This window comes from Ambystoma mexicanum, chromosome 3q (genome assembly GCF_040938575.1).
Source record: "Ambystoma mexicanum isolate Mex_15411 chromosome 3q, UKY_AmexF1_1, whole genome shotgun sequence".
Taxonomy (NCBI): Eukaryota; Metazoa; Chordata; class Amphibia; order Caudata; family Ambystomatidae; genus Ambystoma; species Ambystoma mexicanum.
In genome coordinates this window covers 1,106,001,228-1,106,026,509 of record NC_090926.1, presented here as the reverse complement: position 1 = coordinate 1,106,026,509, position 25,282 = coordinate 1,106,001,228, and the positions used below count along the sequence as shown (strand labels likewise).

The following is a 25,282-nucleotide window of genomic DNA, read 5'->3' as shown; positions in this document are numbered from 1 at the left end:
AATCCAGGGACACTACCCAACCAAGAGGACTTCCGGTAACATTCCACTACAGAGACTATCCCTTAAGTGAAACTTTTTCACTGCAGAGATTCTCACTGAGGAAAATGATTCTCAGTGACATGTCACTGCAAGGAGGCTAGCTTAGGAGGATTCTCTTCACAGTTGAGATGGCACCTGAGGAAGACACTTTTCAGCAATTGGTGGTTACATGGGAGCTCACTTAAGAGTAACATCTTAAATGCTGGGGCCCTCATAAGGAATTGAATGTGCAGTATATGTTTCTCTGCTGCTATACTCCCTGAGAAACAAAATATTAATTGACATGTCACAGTTGCAAGGCAGCTCTGTGAAGACAGTGCAAGATTCACGTGTCTTTACTGCATAGTCTCGCGGTAATACATCAGTATTGACAAGGTGAATGAAATGAGTGTGATGATTTTCATTGATGAGACCTTTTAATCATCTTTATGTTAATATATGTTGAAATTCGTTCATATTTAATTAAGATGAACATTTAAAATTATTGACGACCCAGGTGGGACTTGAACATGGGAGCTCACTTAAGAGTAACATCTTAAATGCTGGGGCCCTCATAAGGAATGAATTAGCAGTATATGTTTCTCTGCTGCTATACTCCCGGAGAAACAAAATATTAAGTGACATGTCACAGTTGCAAGGCAGCTCTATGAAGACAGGACAAGATTCACGTGTCTTTACTGCATAGCCTCGCGGTAATACATCAGTATTGACAAGGTGAATGAAATGAGTGTGATGATTTTCATTGATGAGACCGTTTAATCAACTTTATGTTAATATATGTTGAAATTCGTTCATATTTAATTAAGATGAAAATTTAAAATTATTGACGGCCCAGGTGGGACTTGAACATGGGAGCTCACTTAAGAGTAACATCTTAAATGCTGGGTCCCTCATAAGGAATGAATTAGCAGTATATGTTTCTCTGCTGCTATACTCCAAGAGAAACAAAATATGAAGTGACATGTCACAGTTGCAAGGCAGCTCTATGAAGACAGGACAAGATTCACGTGTCTTTACTGCATAGTCTCGCGGTAATACATCAGTATTGACAAGGTGAATAAAAAGAGTGTGATGATTTTCATTGATGAGACCTTTTAATCATCTTTATGTTAATATATGTTGAAATTCGTTCATATTTAATTAAGATCAAAATTTAAAATAATTGACGACCCAGGTGGGACTTGAACCCACAATCAGGGGTGTTGCTAGGTCTGGACAAGACCCGGGGCTATGCTAATGTCAGGACTGTCAGGACTGGGGGCTAGCTAGCCTTTTGGTTGTAGCTCCTGAGATTCTATCCAGGGCTACAACCAAAAGACCAGGAGCTATAGCCCCCTTAGCAAGGCCTCTGCCCACAATCCCCAGCTTCTGAGGCTGATGCCTTATCCATTAGGCCACAGGGCCACTTGATAGAAAAGCACTGATCTTACCATAATAGACCAACTGAACACCAATTCACACACAGAATAAACACCCCATGGCAAAAACAACAAAATCATGAAAAAAACACAGTCAACATGCAACGCAAGTCTGTGAGTTTGGAAAACACACCTTGCATATGATGGTCCAGTGAGCGAAGGTAAAGAAAGGAACAACTCCTGCAACACAAACCCTTCCGCAATTCATATTGATCACTTTTGATTGAAGAGAGTATACAGTGCGGTGGTTGCTACTCCTTGCCATCCTTATTTATAGTATTTCGATTTATATGCACTGAAATAGCTTTTAGTTTGGCTTCTGATGTTTTGTCTTCTAAAAAATGTGTATATACTGGTACTTTCTACAAATGGAAATGAAGATGAACTCAAAATAGGGACAAATAGTCCTGACATGCACCAATCCTTAGCAACTGCTTTGGATTGGCCAAATGCGTAAATTCGATGCACTGTGTGTTATATTCTTGGCATTCGCACTTCAAAAAATTAAAGGATTGCTGTAAGATTTTTCCATTATGGACACTATTCTAGAGTTCCAGCATTTATCTTACTCTGTCTCAAAAAATTGATGATTTCTACAAACTTGATTTCTTGGCTATCATATTTTCAGTTCACCTGGCATCTCTGACTTCCTATCTGTGGTGATCACTGTCTCACAGCCACCCACTTGGTAAAGATACTAACTAGGGGGTCATTGACTTAGTGATCATGTATTCATTGTCTCTAATGATGACTTCCATGATGCCCTCACACTGCAATGCCCTCTTCTAGGTTGGAACATCCTTGCTAACTTGCTTGACTTTTCAAGTAATCCTTCAGCTGTTGAAGCCAGATATTTTCCGAAACATGTGTCACGCAGTCTCATGGTCATTACACTTGGCACAATATCCACCTTGAGCACCAGACTTTTTGTGATTTTCATGTCTTACCTATTCATTTCCTTTGACATAGTTTCAGATCCTCTTATTAATCACTCACTGCAAGTGTTGTATGGTGCAGGTTTTGTGGAGTTTTCTAAATAAAATGCATTACATTTGAATTCATCACTTTTCTTCTTGTTTGATCATGTTTATGTATTCCTGGTGCACTGGTGTCGATTGGTCACTAAACAGAGCACAACAGGATTCTATTCTACAGTACGGACCGTTGTTTTTCTCAATCGCTCCGATTCCATAATGGCAACAGTGCCGAGCAACAAGGGTACTTAACTGTGCAATCAATTCAAGAAAGTCGTTTCAACTCAGTGTCCACTTACTGCAGAGACACTGCCAATAGGGCTATTTCGGATGCTCTTACAGCAGGCTTCATACTGATAAGACTATATATTCTACTGCTAGTATTCTTGCAGAGGAAGGTGCTGTTCAGTAACATGTGAGTGCAGTGCAGCTCAATAAAAGGATGATCTACAATCCAGGGACACTACCCAACCAAGAGGACTTCCTGCAACATTCCACTACAGAGACAATCCCTTAAGAGAAACTTTTTCACTGCAGAGATTCTCACTGAGGAAAATGATTCTCAGTGACATGTCACTGCAAGGAGGCTAGCTTAGGAGGATTCTCTTCACAGTTGAGATGGCACCTGAGGAAGACACTTTTCAGAAATTGGTGGCTACATGGGAGCTCACTTAAGAGTAACATCTTAAATGCTGGGGCCCTCATAAGGAATTGAATTAGCAGTATATGTTTCTCTGCTGCTATACTCCCTGAAAAACAAAATATTAAGGGACATGTTACAGTTGCAAGGCAGCTCTATGAAGACAGGACAAGATTCACGTGTCTTTACTGCATAGTCTCGCGGTAATACATCAGTATTGACAAGGTGAATGAAATGAGTGTGATGATTTTCATTGATGAGACCTTTTAATCATCTTTATGTTAATATATGTTGAAATTCGTTCATATTTAATTAAGATCAAAATTCAAAATAATTGACGACCCAGGTGGGACTTGAACCCACAATCCCCAGCTTCGGAGGCTGATGCCTTATCCATTAGGCCTCAGGGCCACTTGATAGAAAAGCACTGATCTGACCATAATAGACCAACTGAACACCAATTCACACACAAAATAAACACCCCATGGCAAAAACAACAAAATCATGAAAAAAACACAGTCAACATGTAACGCAAGTCTGTGAGTTTGGAAAACACACCTTGCATATGATGGTCCAGTGAGCGAAGGTAAAGAAAGGAACAACTCCTGCAACACAAACCCTTCCGCAATTCATATTGATCACTTTTGATTGAAGAGAGTATACAGTGCGGTGGTTGCTACTCCTTGCCATCCTTATTTATAGTATTTCGATTTATATGCACTGAAATAGCTTTTAGTTTGGCTTCTAATGTTTTGTCTTCTAAAAAATGTGTATATACTGGTACTTTCTACAAATGGAAATGAAGATGAACTCAAAATAGGGACAAATAGTCCTGACATGCACCAATCCTTAGCAACTGCTTTGGATTGGCCAAATGCGTAAATTCGATGCACTGTGTGTTATATTCTTGGCATTCGCACTTCAAAAAATTAAAGGATTGCTGTAAGATTTTTCCATTATGGACACTATTCTAGAGTTCCAGCATTTATCTTACTCTGTCTCAAAAAATTGATGATTTCTACAAACTTGATTTCTTGGCTATCATATTTTCAGTTCACCTGGCATCTCTGACTTCCTATCTGTGGTGATCACTGTCTCACAGCCACCCACTTGGTAAAGATACTAACTAGGGGGTCATTGACTTAGTGATCATGTATTCATTGTCTCTAATGATGACTTCCATGATGCCCTCACACTGCAATGCCCTCTTCTAGGTTGGAACATCCTTGCTAACTTGCTTGACTTTTCAAGTAATCCTTCAGCTGTTGAAGCCAGATATTTTCCGAAACATGTGTCACGCAGTCTCATGGTCATTACACTTGGCACAATATCCACCTTGAGCACCAGACTTTTTGTGATTTTCATGTCTTACCTATTCATTTCCTTTGACATAGTTTCAGATCCTCTTATTAATCACTCACTGCAAGTGTTGTATGGTGCAGGTTTTGTGGAGTTTTCTAAATAAAATGCATTACATTTGAATTCATCACTTTTCTTCTTGTTTGATCATGTTTATGTATTCCTGGTGCACTGGTGTCGATTGGTCACTAAACAGAGCACAACAGGATTCTATTCTACAGTACGGACCGTTGTTTTTCTCAATCGCTCCGATTCCATAATGGCAACAGTGCCGAGCAACAAGGGTACTTAACTGTGCAATCAATTCAAGAAAGTCGTTTCAACTCAGTGTCCACTTACTGCAGAGACACTGCCAATAGGGCTATTTCGGATGCTCTTACAGCAGGCTTCATACTGATAAGACTATATATTCTACTGCTAGTATTCTTGCAGAGGAAGGTGCTGTTCAGTAACATGTGAGTGCAGTGCAGCTCAATAAAAGGATGATCTACAATCCAGGGACACTACCCAACCAAGAGGACTTCCTGCAACATTCCACTACAGAGACAATCCCTTAAGAGAAACTTTTTCACTGCAGAGATTCTCACTGAGGAAAATGATTCTCAGTGACATGTCACTGCAAGGAGGCTAGCTTAGGAGGATTCTCTTCACAGTTGAGATGGCACCTGAGGAAGACACTTTTCAGAAATTGGTGGCTACATGGGAGCTCACTTAAGAGTAACATCTTAAATGCTGGGGCCCTCATAAGGAATTGAATTAGCAGTATATGTTTCTCTGCTGCTATACTCCCTGAAAAACAAAATATTAAGGGACATGTTACAGTTGCAAGGCAGCTCTATGAAGACAGGACAAGATTCACGTGTCTTTACTGCATAGTCTCGCGGTAATACATCAGTATTGACAAGGTGAATGAAATGAGTGTGATGATTTTCATTGATGAGACCTTTTAATCATCTTTATGTTAATATATGTTGAAATTCGTTCATATTTAATTAAGATCAAAATTCAAAATAATTGACGACCCAGGTGGGACTTGAACCCACAATCCCCAGCTTCGGAGGCTGATGCCTTATCCATTAGGCCTCAGGGCCACTTGATAGAAAAGCACTGATCTGACCATAATAGACCAACTGAACACCAATTCACACACAGAATAAACACCCCATGGCAAAAACAACAAAAACATGAAAAAAACACAGTCAACATGTAAAGCAAGTCTGTGAGTTTGGAAAACACACCTTGCATATGATGGTCCAGTGAGCGAAGGTAAAGAAAGGAACATCTCCTGCAACACAAACCCTTCCGCAATTCATATTGATCACTTTTGATTGAAGAGAGTATACAGTGCGCTGGATGCTACTCCTCGCCATCCGTATTTATATTATTTCGATTTATATGCACTGAAATAGCTTTTAGTTTGGCTTCTGATGTTTTGTATTCTAAAAAATGTGTATACACTGGTACTTTCTACAAATGGAAATGAAGATGAACTCAAAATAGGGACAAATAGTACTGACATGCACCATTCCTGAGCAACTGCTTTGGATTGGCCAAATGCGTAAATTCGATGCACTGTGTGTTATATTCTTGGCATTCGCACTTCAAAAAATTAAAGGATTGCTGTAAGATTTTTCCATTATGGACACTATTCTAGAGTTCCAGCATTTATCTTACTCTGTCTCAAAAAATTGATGATTTCTACAAACGTGATTTCTTGGCTGGCATATTTTCAGTTCACCTGGCATCTCTGACTTCCTATCTGTGGTAATCACTGTTTCACGGCCACCCACTTGGTAAAGATACTAACTAGGAGGTCATTGACTTGGTGATAATGTATTCATTGTCTCTAATGATGACTTCCATGATGCCCTCACACTGCAATGCCCTCTTCTAGGTTGGAAAATCCTTGCTAACTTGCTTGACTTTTCAAGTAATCCTTCACCTGTTGAAGCCAGATATTTTCCGAAACATGTGTCACGCAGTCTCATGGTCATGACACTTGACACAATATCCATCTTGAGCACCAGACTTTTTGTGATTTTCATGTTTTACCTATTCATTTCCTTTGACATAGTTTCAGATCCTCTTATTAATCACTCACTGCAAGTTTTGTATGGTGCAGGTTTTGTGGAGGTTTCTAAATAAAATGCATTACATTTGAATTCATCACTTTTCTTCCTGTTTTATCATGTTTATGTATTCCTGGTACACTGGTGTCGATTGGTCACTAAAAAGAGCACAACAGGATTCTATTCTACAGTACGGACCGTTGTCTTTCTCAATCGCTCCGATTCCATAATGGCAACAGTGCCGAGCAACAAGGATACTTAACTGTGCAATCAATTCAAGAAAGTAGTTTCAACTCAGTGTCCACTTACTGCAGAGACACTGGCAATAGGGCTTTTTCGGATGCTCTTACAGCAGGCTTCATTCTCATAAGACTATATTTTCTACTGCTAATATTCTTGCAGAGGAAGGTGCTGTTTAGTAACATGTGAGTGCAGTGCAGCTCTATAAAAGGATGATCTACAATCCAGGGGCACTACCCAACCAAGAGAACTTCCTGTAACATTCCACTACAGAGACAATCCCTTAAGAGAAACTTTTTCACTGCAGAGATTCTCACTGAGGAAAATGATTCTCAGTGACATGTCACTGCAAGGAGGCTAGCTTAGGAGGATTCTCTTCACAGTTGAGATGGCACCTGAGGAAGACACTTTTCAGCAATTGGTGGTTACAAGGGAGCTCACTTAAGAGTAACATCTTAAATGCTGGGGCCCTCATAAGGAATTGAATTAGCAGTATATGTTTTTCTGCTGCTATACTCCCTGAGAAACAAAATATTAAGTGACATGTCACAGTTGCAAGGCAGCTCTATGAAGACAGGACAAGATTCACGTGTCTTTACTGCATAGTCTCGCGGTAATACATCAGTATTGACAAGGTGAATGAAATGAGTGTGATGATTTTCATTGATGAGACCTTTTAATCATCTTTATGTTAATATATGTTGAAATTCGTTCATATTTAATTAAGATCAAAATTTAAAATAATTGACTACCCAGGTGGGACTTGAACATGGGAGCTCACTTAAGAGTAACATCTTAAATGCTGGGGCCCTCATAAGGAATGAATTATCAGTATATGTTTCTCTGCTGCTATACTCCCTGAGAAACAAAATATTAAGTGACATGTCACAGTTGCAAGGCAGCTCTATGGAGACAGGACAAGATTCACGTGTCTTTACTGTATAGTCTTGCGGTAATACATCAGTATTGACAAGGTGAATGAAATGAGTGTGATGATTTTCATTGATGAGACCTTTTAATCATCTTTATGTTAATATATGTTGAAATTCGTTCATATTTAATTAAGATCAAAATTTAAAATAATTGACGACCCAGGTGTGACTTGAACCCACAATCCCCAACTTCGGAGGCTGATGCCTTATCCATTAGGCCACAGGGCCACTTGATAGATAAACACTGATCTGACCATAATAGACCAACTGAACACCAATTCACACACAGAATAAACACCCCATGGCAAAAACAACAAAAACATGAAAAAAACACAGTCAACATGTAAAGCAAGTCTGTGAGTTTGGAAAACACACCTTGCATATGATGGTGCAGTGAGCGAAGGTAAAGAAAGGAACAACTCCTGCAACACAAACCCTTCCGCAATTCATATTGATCACTTTTGATTGAAGAGAGTATACAGTGCGGTGGTTGCTACTCCTTGCCATCCTTATTTATAGTATTTCGATTTATATGCACTGAAATAGCTTTTAGTTTGGCTTCTGATGTTTTGTCTTCTAAAAAATGTGTATATATTGGTACTTTCTACAAATGGAAATGAAGATGAACTCAAAATAGGGACAAATAGTCCTGACATGCACCAATCCTTAGCAACTGCTTTGGATTGGCCAAATGCGTAAATTCGATGCACTGTGTGTTATATTCTTGGCATTCGCACTTCAAAAAATTAAAGGATTGCTGTAAGATTTTTCCATTATGGACACTATTCTAGAGTTCCAGCTTTTATCTTACTCTGTCTCAAAAAATTGATGATTTCTACAAACGTGATTTCTTGCCTGGCATATTTTCAGTTCGCCTGGCATCTCTGACTTCCTATCTGTGGTAATCACTGTCTCACGGCCACCCACTTGGTAAAGATACTAACTAGGAGGTCATTGACTTAGTGATAATGTATTCATTTTCTCTAATGATGATTTCCATGATGCCCTTACACTGCAATGCCCTCTTCTAGGTTGGAAAATCCTTGCTAACTTGCTTGACTTTTCAAGTAATCCTTCACCTGTTGAAGCCAGATATTTTCCGAAACATGTGTCACGCAGTCTCATGGTCATGACACTTGACATAATATCCATCTTGAGCACCAGACTTTTTGTGATTTTCATGTCTTACCTATTCATTTCCTTTGACATAGTTTCAGATCCTCTTATTAATCACTCACTGCAAGTTTTGTATGGTGCAGGTTTTGTGGGGTTTTCTAAATAAAATGCATTACACTTGAATTCATCACTTTTCTTCCTGTTTTATCATGTTTATGTATTCCTGGTGCACTGGTGTCGATTGGTCACTAAACAGAGCACAACAGGATTCTATTCTACAGTACGGACCGTTGTTTTTCTCAATCGCTCCGATTCCATAATGGCAACAGTGCCAAGCAACAAGGGTACTTAACTGTGCAATCAATTCAAGAAAGTAGTTTCAACTCAGTGTCCACTTACTGCAGAGACACTGACAATAGGGCTATTTCGGATGCTCTTACAGCAGGCTTCATTCTCATAAGACTATATTTTCTACTGCTAGTATTCTTGCAGAGGAAGGTGCTGTTCAGTAACATGTGAGTGCAGTGCAGCTCTATAAAAGGATGATCTACAATCCAGGGACACTACCCAACCAAGAGGAATTCCTGTAACATTCCACTAACATTTAGCTTCTCTCCACTCTCCATTCTCGAAGTGGAAAAGATTATCACTAGCCTTAAACCGTCCAATTGTCAGGGTGACCTCTGTCCTGCACCTATTATTAAGGAAGCTGCTCACGACCTAGCACCATTCATCACTACGCTCATCAACTCCTCCTTTAGCTCTGGGATTGTACCAGACAATCTTAAGGATGCATGGGTCATCCCGCTTCTGAAAAAACCTACCCTGGATCCCAGCATACCCACAAACTACAGACCAATTACCACTGTACCTTTTTTACTAAAAATCCTTGACCGCGCGGCCTACCTACAAATTCAGGAATACCTTGAATCAAATAAACTTCTGGGACTCAGGCAATCAGGGTTCCGGCCTCGCCATGGCACTGAGACCGCCCTTATCGATTTAAAAACGCAGATCGAAGATCTCAAAGACAAAGGCAAACTGGCGTTATTACTTCTCCTGGACCTCTCTGCTGCTTTTGATCTTGTCAATCACAAAATTCTCTGCCATCACCTCAAATCAGCCGCACATTTCTCAGAAAATGCCGCCACTTGGATTAGATCCTTCCTGGATAATAGATCAATGCGCGTGTTCTCCCCACTTGCGGCCGAACCACCCGCTCCGGTCTCTTGTGGTGTGCCTCAAGGGTCCTGTGTCTCGCCCACGTTATATAACGTGTTTACCAAACCCCTTTTTGATATTTTGGACCATTTGGGCATCACGTATACCAATTACGCTGACGACACACAGATACTAATCCCCATCACAGGAGACTACACAACTGACTCCCTTGCCATCAACGCCATCTACCAGGTCATCCAAGCGTGGATGGCCCAACACGGCCTCTGCCTAAATGATGAAAAGACAGAGCTCCTCATTCTTGGTTCACCACAAAAACTCAGTAAACTTGACCCTGCCTTCAAGTCTTTCTCCATTGATGGGAACACCATCCCGATTGCTAAGGACACGAAAACCCTAGGGATTTACATCGACTCAACCCTATCCTTGACTAGACAATCCAACGCAGTCTCATCTGCAGCAGCGCATACTTGCAAGCTCATCACCGCCTGTCGCCCGTTCCTAACCACTGCCAACTGCGTAACCTTGGCCAGGACCCTTGTACTATCCAAGGTCGACTACTGTAATGCCCTCTATCTAGGTACTAATCTCCGCAACTTAAACAAGCTACAAATTGTCCAAAACAATGCGATCAGAGCGGCCCTTAACATTCCTAGGCGCCAGCATATATCTGACACCAGGCGCAACCTGCACTGGCTCTCTATCCCACATCGCATCTCCTTGAAGTCCCTGGCTCTCACACACAAATGCCTCCACAACCAAGCCCCTCGCTACCTGGCAAACAGATTCTCTTTCCACAATTCCACCAGACCTCGCAGAGCGGCCCAAGCCAACTGCCTTGACATCCCGCGTTTTAATCTTCAAAGATCTGGTGGAACCAGCTTCCCCATCCTGGCAGACAAACTTTGGAACTCACTCCCCAATGACCTTAGAGCAGAACCTTCCTTCCTGAAATTCAAATACCTTACCAAAGCCTGGCTATCCGCCCAAGACTGCTAACACCAGCTTACTGCCCTACTTGTACTTTGACCTACTCTGCATCCCTTATTAACTATCCTGTAAATCACTGCCTTATCGATATTCATTTGAATGTATATTTTGTAAATTTTGTAAATCTTCCTGTAATAATCCTGTAATCATTGCCTTGTCATGCTTTCACCTTGTTGTAACTAAGTTAAGCGCCCGGTTGCCCCTGGGCCTGGTGCGCTATAGAAATAAATAAAATACAAAATAAAAATACAAATACTACAGAGACTATCCCTTAAGTGAAACTTTTTCACTGCAGAGATTCTCACTGAGGAAAATGATTCTCAGTGACATGTCTATGAAGACAGGACAAGATTCACGTGTCTTTACTGCATAGTCTCGCGGTAATACATCAGTATTGACAAGGTGAATGAAATGAGTGTGATGATTTTCATTGATGAGACCTTTTAATCAACTTTATGTTAATATATGTTGAAATTCGTTCATATTTAATTAAGATGAAAATTTAAAATTATTGACGGCCCAGGTGGGACTTGAACATGGGAGCTCACTTAAGAGTAACATCTTAAATGCTGGGTCCCTCATAAGGAATGAATTAGCAGTATATGTTTCTCTGCTGCCATACTCCCTGAGAAACAAAATATGAAGTGACATGTCACAGTTGCAAGGCAGCTCTATGAAGACAGGACAAGATTCACGTGTCTTTACTGTATAGTCTTGCGGTAATACATCAGTATTGACAAGGTGAATGAAATGAGTGTGATGATTTTCATTGATGAGACCTTTTAATCATCTTTATGTTAATATATGTTGAAATTCGTTCATATTTAATTAAGATCAAAATTTAAAATAATTGACTACCCAGGTGGGTCTTGAACCCACAATCCCCAGCTTCGGAGGCTGATGCCTTATCCATTAGGCCACAGGGCCACTTGATAGATAAACACTGATCTGACCATAATAGACCAACTGAACACCAATTCACACACAGAATAAACACCCCATGGCAAAAACAACAAAAACATGAAAAAAACACAGTCAACATGTAAAGCAAGTCTGTGAGTTTGGAAAACACACCTTGCATATGATGGTGCAGTGAGAGAAGGTAAAGAAAGGAACAACTCCTGCAACACAAACCCTTCCGCAATTCATATTGATCACTTTTGATTGAAGAGAGTATACAGTGCGGTGGTTGCTACTCCTTGCCATCCTTATTTATAGTATTTCGATTTATATGCACTGAAATAGCTTTTAGTTTGGCTTCTGATGTTTTGTCTTCTAAAAAATGTGTATATACTGGTACTTTCTACAAATGGAAATGAAGATGAACTCAAAATAGGGACAAATAGTCCTGACATGCACCAATCCTTAGCAACTGCTTTGGATTGGCCAAATGCGTAAATTCGATGCACAGTGTGTTATATTCTTGGCATTCGCACTTCAAAAAATTAAAGGATTGCTGTAAGATTTTTCCATTATGGACACTATTCTAGAGTTCCAGCTTTTATCTTACTCTGTCTCAAAAAATTGATGATTTCTACAAACTTGATTTCTTGCCTGGCATATTTTCAGTTCACCTGGCATCTCTGACTTCCTATCTGTGGTAATCACTGTCTCACGGCCACCCACTTGGTAAAGATACTAACTAGGAGGTCATTGACTTAGTGATAATGTATTCATTTTCTCTAATGATGATTTCCATGATGCCCTCACACTGCAATGCCCTCTTCTAGGTTGGAAAATCCTTGCTAACTTGCTTGACTTTTCAAGTAATCCTTCACCTGTTGAAGCCAGATATTTTCCGAAACATGTGTCACGCAGTCTCATGGTCATGACACTTGACATAATATCCATCTTGAGCACCAGACTTTTTGTTGTGATTTTCATGTCTTACCTATTCATTTCCTTTGACATAGTTTCAGATCCTCTTATCAATCACTCACTGCAAGTTTTGTATGGTGCAGGTTTTGTGGAGTTTTCTAAATAAAATGCATTACATTTGAATTCATCACTTTTCTTCCTGTTTTATCATGTTTATGTATTCCTGGTGCACTGGTGTCGATTGGTCATTAAACTGAGCACAACAGGATTCTATTCTACAGTACGGACCGTTGTTTTTCTCAATCGCTCCGATTCCATAATGGCAACAGTGCCAAGCAACAAGGGTACTTAACTGTGCAATCAATTCAAGAAAGTAGTTTCAACTCAGTGTCCACTTACTGCAGAGACACTGACAATAGGGCTATTTCGGATGCTCTTACAGCAGGCTTCATTCTCATAAGACTATATTTTCTACTGCTAGTATTCTGTCAGAGGAAGGTGCTGTTCAGTAACATGTGAGTGCAGTGCAGCTCTATAAAAGGATGATCTACAATCCAGGGACACTACCCAACCAAGAGGACTTCCTGTAACATTCCACTACAGAGACTATCCCTTAAGTGAAACTTTTTCACTGCAGAGATTCTCACTGAGGAAAATGATTCTCAGTGACATGTCACTGCAAGGAGGCTAGCTTAGGAGGATTCTCTTCACAGTTGAGATGGCACCTGAGGAAGACACTTTTCACCAATTGGTGGTTACATGGGAGCTCACTTACGAGTAACATCTTAAATGCTGGGGCCCTCATAAGGAATTGAATTTGCAGTATATGTTTCTCTGCTGCTATACTCCCTGAGAAACAAAATATTAATTGACATGTCACAGTTGCAAGGCAGCTCTGTGAAGACAGGACAAGATTCACGTGTCTTTACTGCATAGTCTCGCGGTAATACATCAGTATTGACAAGGTGAATGAAATGAGTGTGATGATTTTCATTGATGAGACCTTTTAATCATCTTTATGTTAATATATGTTGAAATTCGTTCATATTTAATTAAGATGAAAATTTAAAATTATTGACGACCCAGGTGGGACTTGAACATGGGAGCTCACTTAAGAGTAACATCTTAAATGCTGGGGCCCTCATAAGGAATTGAATTAGCAGTATATATTTCTCTGCTGCTATACTCCCTGAGAAACAAAATATTAAGTGACATGTCACAGTTGCAAGGCGGCTCTATGAAGACAGGACAAGATTCACGTGTCTTTAATGCATAGTCTCGCGGTAATACATCAGTATTGACAAGGTGAATGAAATGAGTGTGATGATTTTCATTGATGAGACCTTTTAATCATCTTTATGGCAATATACGTTGAAATTCGTTCATATTTAATTAAGATGAAAATTTAAAATTATTGACAACCCAGGTGGGACTTGAACATGGGAGCTCACTTAAGAGTAACATCTTAAATGCTGGGGCCCTCATAAGGAATTGAATTAGCAGTATATGTTTCTCTGCTGCTATACTCCCTGAGAAACAAAATATTAAGTGACATGTCACAGTTGCAAGGCAGCTCTATGAAGACAGGACAAGATTCACGTGTCTTTACTGCATAGTCTCGCGGTAATACATCAGTATTGACAAGGTGAATGAAATGAGTGTGATGATTTTCATTGATGAGACCTTTTAATCATCTTTATGTTAATATATGTTGAAATTCGTTCATATTTAATTAAGATGAAAATTTAAAATAATTGACGACCCAGGTGGGACTTGAACATGGGAGCTCACTTAAGAGTAACATCTTAAATGCTGGGGCCCTCATAAGGAATGAATTAGCAGTATATGTTTCTCTGCTGCTATACTCCGTGAGAAACAAAATATTAAGTGACATGTCACAGTTGCAAGGCAGCTCTATGAAGACAGGACAAGATTCACGTGTCTTTACTGCATAGTCTCGCGGTAATACATCAGTATTGACAAGGTGAATGAAATGAGTGTGATGATTTTCATTGATGAGACCTTTTAATCATCTTTATGTTAATATATGTTGAAATTCGTTCATATTTAATTAAGATCAAAATTTAAAATAATTGAACCCACAACCCCCAGCTTCGGAGGCTGATGCCTTATCCATTAGGCCACAGGGCCACTTGATAGATAAACACTGATCTGACCATAATAGACCAACTGAACACCAATTCACACACAGAATAAACACCCCATGGCAAAAACAACAAAAACATGAAAAAAACACAGTCAACATGTAAAGCAAGTCTGTGAGTTTGGAAAACACACCTTGCATATGATGGTCCAGTGAGCGAAGGTAAAGAAAGGAACAACTCCTGCAACACAAACCCTTCCGCAATTCATATTGATCACTTTTGATTGAAGAGAGTATACAGTGCGCTGGATGCTACTCCTCGCCATCCGTATTTATATTATTTCGATTTATATGCACTGAAATAGCTTTTAGTTTGGCTTCTGATGTTTTGTATTCTAAAAAATGTGTATATACTGGTACTTTCTACAGATGGAAATGAAGATGAACTCAAAATAGGGACAAATAGTCCTGACATGCACCAATCCTTAGCAACTGCTTTGGATTGGCCAAATGCGTAAATTCGATGCACTGTGTGTTATATTCTTGGCATTCGCACTTCAAAAAATTAAAGGATTGCTGTAAGATTTTTCCATTATGGACACTATTCTAGAGTTCCAGCATTTATCTTACTCTGTCTCAAAAAATTGATGATTTCTACAAACTTGATTTCTTGCCTGGCATATTTTCAGTTCACCTGGCATCTCTGACTTCCTATCTGTGGTAATCACTGTCTCACGGCCACCCACTTGGTAAAGATACTAACTAGGAGGTCATTGACTTAGTGATAATGTGTTCATTGTCTCTAATGATGACTTCCATGATGCCCTCACACTGCAATGCCCTCTTCTAGGTTGGAACATCCTTGCCAACTTGCTTGACTTTTCAAGTAATCCTTCACCTGTTGAAGCCAGATATTTTCCAAAACATGTGTCACGCAGTCTCAATATCCATCTTGAGCACCAGACTTTTTGTGATTTTCATGTCTTACCTGTTCATTTCCTTTGACATAGTTTCAGATCCTCTTATTAATCACTCACTGCAAGTTTTGTATGGTGCAGGTTTTGTGGAGTTTTCTAAATAAAATGCATTACATTTGAATTCATCACTTTTCTTCCTGTTTTATCATGTTTATGTATTCCTGGTGCACTGGTGTCGATTGGTCACTAAACAGAGCACAACAGGATTCTGTTCTACAGTACGGACCGTTGTTTTTCCCAATCGCTCCGATTCCATAATGGCAACAGTGCCGAGCAACAAGGGTACTTAACTGTGCAATCAATTCAAGAAAGTAGTTTCAACTCAGTGTCCACTTACTGCAGAGACACTGACAATAGGGCTATTTCGGATGCTCTTACAGCAGGCTTCATTCTCATAAGACTATATATTCTACTGCTAGTATTCTTGCAGAGGAAGGTTCTGTCCAGTAACATGTGAGTGCAGTGCAGCTCTATAAAAGGATGATCTACAATCCAGAGACACTACCCAACCAAGAGGACTTCCTGTAACATTCAACTACAGAGACAATCCCTTAAGAGAAACTTTTTCACTGCAGAGATTCTTACTGAGGAAAATGTTTCTCAGTGACATGTCACTGCAAGGCGGCTAGCTTAGGAGGATTCTCTTCACAGTTGAGATGGCACCTGAGGAAGACACTTTTCAGCAATTGGTGGTTACATGGGAGCTCACTTAAGAGTAACATCTTAAATGCTGGGGCCCTCATAAGGAATTGAATTAGCAGTATATGTTTCTCTGCTGCTATACTCCCTGAGAAACAAAATATTAAGTGACATGTCACAGTTGCAAGGCAGCTCTAAGAAGACAGGACAAGATTCACGTGTCTTTACTGCATAGTCTCGCGGTAATACATCAGTATTATCAAGGTGAATGAAATGAGTGTGATGATTTTCATTGATGAGACCTTTTAATCATCTTTATGTTAATATATGTTGAAATTCGTTCATATTTAATTAAGATGAAAATTTAAAATAATTGACGACCCAGGTGGGACTTGAACATGGGAGCTCACTTAAGAGTAACATCTTAAATGCTGGGGCCCTCATAAGGAATTGAATTAGCAGTATATGTTTCTCTGCTGCTATACTCCCTGAGAAACAAAATATTAAGTGACATGTCACAGTTGCAAGGCAGCTCTATGAAGACAGGACAGGATTCACGTGTCTTTACTGCATAGTCTCGCGGTAATACATCAGTATTGACAAGGTGAATGAAATGAGTGTGATGATTTTCATTGATGAGACCTTTTAATCATCTTTATGTTAATATATGTTGAAATTCGTTCATATTTAATTAAGATGAAAATTTAAAATAATTGACGACCCAGGTGGGACTTGAACATGGGAGCTCACTTAAGAGTAACATCTTAAATGCTGGGGCCCTCATAAGGAATTGAATTAGCAGTATATGTTTCTCTGCTGCTATACTCCCTGAGAAACAAAATATTAAGTGACATGTCACAGTTGCAAGGCAGCTCTATGAAGACAGGACAAGATTCACGTGTCTTTACTGCATAGTCTCGCGGTAATACATCAGTATTGACAAGGTGAATGAAATGAGTGTGATGATTTTCATTGATGAGACCTTTTAATCATCTTTATGTTAATATATGTTGAAATTCGTTCATATTTAATTAAGATCAAAATTTAAAATAATTGAACCCACAATCCCCAGCTTCGGAGGCTGATGCCTTATCCATTAGGCCACAGGGCCACTTGATAGAAAAGCACTGATCTGACCATAATAGACCAACTGAACACCAATTCACACACAGAATAAACACCCCATGGCAAAAACAACAAAAACATGAAAAAAACACAGTCAACATGTATAGCAAGTCTGTGAGTTTGGAAAACACACCTTGCATATGATGGTCCAGTGAGCGAAGGTAAAGAAAGGAACAACTCCTGCAACACAAACCCTTCCGCAATTCATATTGATCACTTTTGATTGAAGAGAGTATACAGTGCGCTGGATGCTACTCCTCGCCATCCGTATTTATATTATTTCGATTTATATGCACTGAAATAGCTTTTAGTTTGGCTTCTGATGTTTTGTATTCTATAAAATGTGTATATACTGGTACTTTCTACAGATGGAAATGAAGATGAACTCAAAATAGGGACAAATAGTCCTGACATGCACCAATCCTTAGCAACTGCTTTGGATTGGCCAAATGCGTAAATTCGATGCACTGTGTGTTATATTCTTGGCATTCGCACTTCAAAAAATTAAAGGATTGCTGTAAGATTTTTCCATTATGGACACTATTCTAGAGTTCCAGCATTTATCTTACTCTGTCTCAAAAAATTGATGATTTCTAGAAACTTGATTTCTTTCCTGGCATATTTTCAGTTCACCTGGCATCTCTGACTTCCTATCTGTGGTAATCACTGTCTCACGGCCACCCACTTGGTAAAGATACTAACTAGGAGGTCATTGACTTAGTGATAATGTATTCATTGTCTCTAATGATGACTTCCATGATGCCCTCACACTGCAATGCCCTCTTCTAGGTTGGAACATCCTTGCTAACTTGCTTGACTTTTCAAGTAATCCTTCACCTGTTGAAGCCAGATATTTTCCAAAACATGTGTCACGCAGTCTCATGGTCATGACACTTGACACAATATCCATCTTGAGCACCAGACTTTTTGTGATTTTCATGTCTTACCTATTCATTTCCTTTGACATAGTTTCAGATCCTCTTATTAATCACTCACTGCAAGTTTTGTATGGTGCAGGTTTTGTGGAGTTTTCTAAATAAAATGCATTACATTTGAATTCATCACTTTTCTTCCTGTTTTATCATGTTTATGTATTCCTGGTGCACTGGTGTCGATTGGTCACTAAACAGAGCACAACAGGATTCTATTCTACAGTACGGACCGTTGTTTTTCTCAATCGCTCCGATTCCATAATGGCAACAGTGTCGAGCAACAAGGGTACTTAACTGTGCAATCAATTCAAGAAAGTAGTTTCAACTCAGTGTCCACTTACTGCAGAGACACTGACAATAGGGCTATTTCGGATGCTCTTACAGCAGGCTTCATTCTCATAAGACTATATATTCTACTGCTAGTATTCTTGCAGAGGAAGGTGCTGTCCAGTAACATGTGAGTGCAGTGCAGCTCTATAAAAGGATGATCTACAATCCAGGGACACTACCCAACCAAGAGGACTTCCTGTAACATTCCACTACAGAGACAATCCCTTAAGAGAAACTTTTTCACTGCAGAGTTTCTCACTGAGGAAAATGATTCTCAGTGACATGTCACTGCAAGGAGGCTAGCTTAGGAGGATTCTCTTCACAGTTGAGATGGCACCTGAGGAAGACACTTTTCAGCAATTGGTGGTTACATGGGAGCTCACTTAAGAGTAACATCTTAAATGCTGGGGCCCTCATAAGGAATTGAATTAGCAGTATATGTTTCTCTGCTGCTATACTCCCTGAGAAATAAAATATTACGTGACATGTCACAGTTGCAAGGCAGCTCTAAGAAGACAGGACAAGATTCACGTGTCTTTACTGCATAGTCTCGCGGTAATACATCAGTATTGACAAGGTGAATGAAATGAGTGTGATGATTTTCATTGATGAGACCTTTTAATCATCTTTATGTTAATATATGTTGAAATTCGTTCATATTTAATTAAGATGAAAATTTAAAATAATTGACGACCCAGGTGGGACTTGAACATGGGAGCTCACTTAAGAGTAACATCTTAAATGCTGGGGCCCTCATAAGGAATTGAATTAGCAGTATATGTTTCTCTGCTGCTATACTCCCTGAGAAACAAAATATTAAGTGACATGTCACAGTTGCAAGGCAGCTCTATGAAGACAGGACAGGATTCGCGTGTCTTTACTGCATAGTCTCGTGGTATTACATCAGTATTGACAAGGTGAATGAAATGAGTGTGATGATTTTCATTGATGAGACCTTTTAATCATCTTTATGTTAATATATGTTGAAATTCGTTCATATTTAATTAAGATGACAATTTTAAATAATTGACGACCCAGGTGGGACTTGAACATGGGAGCTCACTTAAGAGTAACATCTTAAATGCTGGGGCCCTCATAAGGAATTGAATGAGCAGTATATGTTTCTCTGCTGCTATACTTCCTGAGAAACAAAATATTAAGGGACATGTCACAGTTGCAAGGCAGCTCTATGAAAACAGGACAGGATTCACATGTCTTTACTGCATAGTGTCGCGGTAATACATCAGTATTGACAAGGTGAATGAAATGAGTGTGATGATTTTCATTGATGAGACCTTTTAATCATCTTTATGTTAATATATGTTGAAATTCGTTCATATTTAATTAAGATCAAAATTTAAAATAATTGACGACCCAGGTGGGACTTGAACGCACCACAATCCCCAGCTTCGGAGCCTGATGCCTTATCCATTAGGCCACAGGGCCACTTGAGAGAAAAGCAATGATCTTACCATAATAGACCAACTGAACACCAATTCACACACAGAATAAACACCCCATGGCAAAAACAACAAAAACATGAAAACAACACAGTCAACATGTAAAGCAAGTCTGTGAGTTTGGAAAACACACCTTGCATATGATGGTCCAGTGAGCGAAGGTAAAGAAAGGAACAACTCCTGCAACACAAACCCTTCCGCAATTCATATTGATCACTTTTGATTGAAGAGAGTATACAGTGCGCTGGATGCTACTCCTCGCCATCCGTATTTATATTATTTCGATTTATATGTACTGAAATAGCTTTTAGTTTGGCTTCTGATGTTTTGTATTCTAAAAAATGTGTATATACTGGTACTTTCTGCAGATGGAAATGAAGATGTCTCAAAATAGGGACAAATAGTCCTGACATGCACCAATCCTTAGCAACTGCTTTGGATTGGCCAAATGCGTAAATTCGATGCACTTTGTGTTATATTCTTGGCATTCGCACTTCAAAAAATTAAAGGATTGCTGTAAGATTTTTCCATTATGGACACTATTCTAGAGTTGCAGCATTTATCTTACTCTGTCTCAAAAAATTGATGATTTCTACAAACTTGATTTCTTGCCTGGCATATTTTCAGTTCACCTGGCATCTCTGACTTCCTATCTGTGGTAATCACTGTCTCACGGCCACCCACTTGGTAAAGATACTAACTAGGAGGTCATTGACTTAGTGATAATGTATTCATTGTCTCTAATGATGACTTCCATGATGCCCTCACACTGCAATGCCCTCTTCTAGGTTGGAACATCCTTGCTAACTTGCTTGACTTTTCAAGTAATCCTTCACTAGTTGAAGCCATATATTTTCCAAAACATGTGTCACGCAGTCTCATGGTCATGACACTTGACACAATATCCATCTTGAGCACCAGACTTTTTGTGATTTTCATGTCTTACCTATTCATTTCCTTTGACATAGTTTCAGATCCTCTTATTAATCACTCACTGCAAGTTTTGTATGGTGCAGGTTTTGTGGAGTTTTCTGAATAAAATGCATTACATTTGAATTCATCACTTTTCTTCCTGTTTTATCATGTTTATGTATTCCTGGTGCACTGGTGTCGATTGGTCACTAAACAGAGCACAACAGGATTCTATTCTACAGTACGGACCGTTGTTTTTCTCAATCGCTCCGATTCCATAATGGCAACAGTGCCGAGCAACAAGGGTACTTAACTGTGCAATCAATTCAAGAAAGTAGTTTCAACTCAGTGTCCACTTACTGCAGAGACGCTGGCAATAGGGCTATTTCGGATGCTCTTACAGCAGGCTTCATTCTGATAAGACTATATATTCTACTGCTAGTATTCTTGCAGAGGAAGGTGCTGTTCAGTAACATGTGAGTGCAGTGCAGCTCCATAAAAGGATGATCTACAATCCAGGGACACTACCCAACCAAGAGTACTTCCTGTAACATTCCACTACAGAGACAATCCCTTAAGAGAAACTTTTTCACTGCGGAGATTCTCACTGAGGAAAATGATTCTCAGTGACATGTCACTGCAAGGAGGCTAGCTTAGGAGGATTCTCTTCACAGTTGAGATGGCACCTGAGGAAGACACTTTTCAGCAATTGGTGGTTACATGGGAGCTCACTTAAGAGTAACATCTTAAATGCTGGGGCCCTCATAAGGAATTGAATTAGCAGTATATGTTTCTCTGCTGCTATACTCCCTGAGAAACAAAATATGAAGTGACATGTCACAGTTGCAAGACAGCTCTATGAAGACAGGACAAGATTCACGTGTCTTTACTGCATAGTCTCGCGGTAATACATCAGTATTGACAAGGTGAATGAAATGAGTGTGATGATTTTCATTGATGAGACCTTTTAATCATCTTTATGTTAATATGTGTTGAAATTCGTTCATATTTAATTTAGATGAAAATTTAAAATTATTGACGACCCAGGTGGGACTTGAACATGGGAGCTCACTTAAGAGTAACATCTTAAATGCTGGGGCCCTCATAAGGAATGAATTATCAGTATATGTTTCTCTGCTGCTATACTCCCTGAGAAACAAAATATTAAGTGACATGTCACAGTTGCAAGGCAGCTCTATGAAGACAGGACAAGATTCACGTGTCTTTACTGCATAGTCTCGCGGTAATACATCAGTATTGACAAGGTGAATGAAATGAGTGTGATGATTTTCATTGATGAGACCTTTTAATCATCTTTATGTTAATATATGTTGAAATTCGTTCATATTTAATTAAGATGAAAATTTAAAATAATTGACGACCCAGGTGGGACTTGAACATGGGAGCTCACTTAAGAGTAACATCTTAAATGCTGGGGCCCTCATAAGGAATGAATTAGCAGTATATGTTTCTCTGCTGCTATACTCCGTGAGAAACAAAATATTAAGTGACATGTCACAGTTGCAAGGCAGCTCTATGAAGACAGGACAAGATTCACGTGTCTTTACTGCATAGTCTCGCGGTAATACATCAGTATTGACAAGGTGAATGAAATGAGTGTGATGATTTTCATTGATGAGACCTTTTAATCATCTTTATGTTAATATATGTTGAAATTCGTTCATATTTAATTAAGATCAAAATTTAAAATAATTGAACCCACAATCCCCAGCTTCGGAGGCTGATGCCTTATCCATTAGGCCACAGGGCCACTTGATAGAAAAGCACTGATCTGACCATAATAGACCAACTGAACACCAATTCACACACAGAATAAACACCCCATGGCAAAAACAACAAAAACATGAAAAAAACACAGTCAACATGTATAGCAAGTCTGTGAGTTTGGAAAACACACCTTGCATATGATGGTCCAGTGAGCAAAGGTAAAGAAAGGAACAACTCCTGCAACACAAACCCTTCCGCAATTCATATTGATCACTTTTGATTGAAGAGAGTATACAGTGCGCTGGATGCTACTCCTCGCCATCCGTATTTATATTATTTCGATTTATATGCACTGAAATAGCTTTTAGTTTGGCTTCTGATGTTTTGTATTCTATAAAATGTGTATATACTGGTACTTTCTACAGATGGAAATGAAGATGAACTCAAAATAGGGACAAATAGTCCTGACATGCACCAATCCTTAGCAACTGCTTTGGATTGGCCAAATGCGTAAATTCGATGCACTGTGTGTTATATTCTTGGCATTCGCACTTCAAAAAATTAAAGGATTGCTGTAAGATTTTTCCATTATGGACACTATTCTAGAGTTCCAGCATTTATCTTACTCTGTCTCAAAAAATTGATGATTTCTAGAAACTTGATTTCTTTCCTGGCATATTTTCAGTTCACCTGGTATCTCTGACTTCCTATCTGTGGTAATCACTGTCTCACGGCCACCCACTTGGTAAAGATACTAATTAGGAGGTCATTGACTTAGTGATAATGTATTCATTGTCTCTAATGATGACTTCCATGATGCCCTCACACTGCAATGCCCTCTTCTAGGTTGGAACATCCTTGCTAACTTGCTTGACTTTTCAAGTAATCCTTCACCTGTTGAAGGCAGATATTTTCCAAAACATGTGTCACGCAGTCTCATGGTCATGACACTTGACACAATATCCATCTTGAGCACCAGACTTTTTGTGATTTTCATGTCTTACCTATTCATTTCCTTTGACATAGTTTCAGATCCTCTTATTAATCACTCACTGCAAGTTTTGTATGGTGCAGGTTTTGTGGACTTTTCTAAATAAAATGCATTACATTTGAATTCATCACTTTTCTTCCTGTTTTATCATGTTTATGTATTCCTGGTACACTGGTGTCGATTGGTCACTAAACAGAGCACAACAGGATTCTATTCTACAGTACGGACCGTTGTCTTTCTCAATCGCTCCGATTCCATAATGGCAACAGTGCCGAGCAACAAGGGTACTTAACTGTGCAATCAATTCAAGAAAGTAGTTTCAACTCAGTGTCCACTTTCTGCAGAGACACTGGCAATAGGGCTATTTCGGGTGCTCTTACAGCAGGCTTCATTCTCATAAGACTATATTTTCTACTGCTAGTATTCTTGCAGAGGAAGGTGCTGTTCAGTAACATGTGAGTGCAGTGCAGCTCTATAAAAGGATGATCTACAATCCAGGGACACTACCCAACCAAGAGGACTTCCTGTAACATTCCACTACAGAGACAATCCCTTAAGAGAAACTTTTTCACTGCAGAGATTCTCACTGAGGAAAATGATTCTCAGTGACATGTCACTGCAAGGAGGCTAGCTTAGGAGGATTCTCTTCACAGTTGAGATGGCACCTGAGGAAGACACTTTTCAGCAATTGGTGGTTACATGGGAGCTCACTTAAGAGTAACATCTTAAATGCTGGGGCCCTCATCAGGAATTGAGTTAGCAGTATATGTTTCTCTGCTGCTATAGTCCCTGAGAAACAAAATATGAAGTGACATGTCACAGTTGCAAGGCAGCTCTATGAAGACAGGACAAGATTCACGTGTCTTTACTGCATAGTCTCGCGGTAATACATCAGTATTGACAAGGTGAATGAAATGAGTGTGATGATTTTCATTGATGAGACCTTTTAATCATCTTTATGTTAATATATGTTGAAATTCGTTCATATTTAATTAAGATCAAAATTTAAAATAATTGACTACCCAGGTGGGACTTGAACATGGGAGCTCACTTAAGAGTAACATCTTAAATGCTGGGGCCCTCATAAGGAATTGAATTAGCAGTATATGTTTCTCTGCTGCTATACTCCCTGAGAAACAAAATATTAAGTGACATGTCACAGTTGCAAGGCAGCTCTATGAAGACAGGACAAGATTCACGTGTCTTTACTGCATAGTCTCGCGGTAATACATCAGTATTGACAAGGTGAATGAAATGAGTGTGATGATTTTCATTGATGAGACCTTTTAATCATCTTTATGTTAATATAT

The 25,282-nt window shown here is 39.3% G+C and overlaps 3 non-coding genes across 3 annotated transcripts; all 3 read right to left on the bottom strand.

The window, feature by feature from the left end:
• Window positions 1-3,409: 3,409 nt before the first annotated feature.
• On the bottom strand, window positions 3,410-3,482 carry TRNAR-CCG (transfer RNA arginine (anticodon CCG)). Its single transcript has one exon. It is a non-coding gene; the product is annotated as a tRNA-Arg (tRNA).
• A 1,966-nt stretch (window positions 3,483-5,448) lies between these two features.
• On the bottom strand, window positions 5,449-5,521 carry TRNAR-CCG (transfer RNA arginine (anticodon CCG)). Its single transcript has one exon. It is a non-coding gene; the product is annotated as a tRNA-Arg (tRNA).
• A 6,286-nt stretch (window positions 5,522-11,807) lies between these two features.
• On the bottom strand, window positions 11,808-11,883 carry TRNAR-CCG (transfer RNA arginine (anticodon CCG)). Its single transcript has one exon. It is a non-coding gene; the product is annotated as a tRNA-Arg (tRNA).
• Between the last annotated feature and the right edge of the window lie 13,399 nt (window positions 11,884-25,282).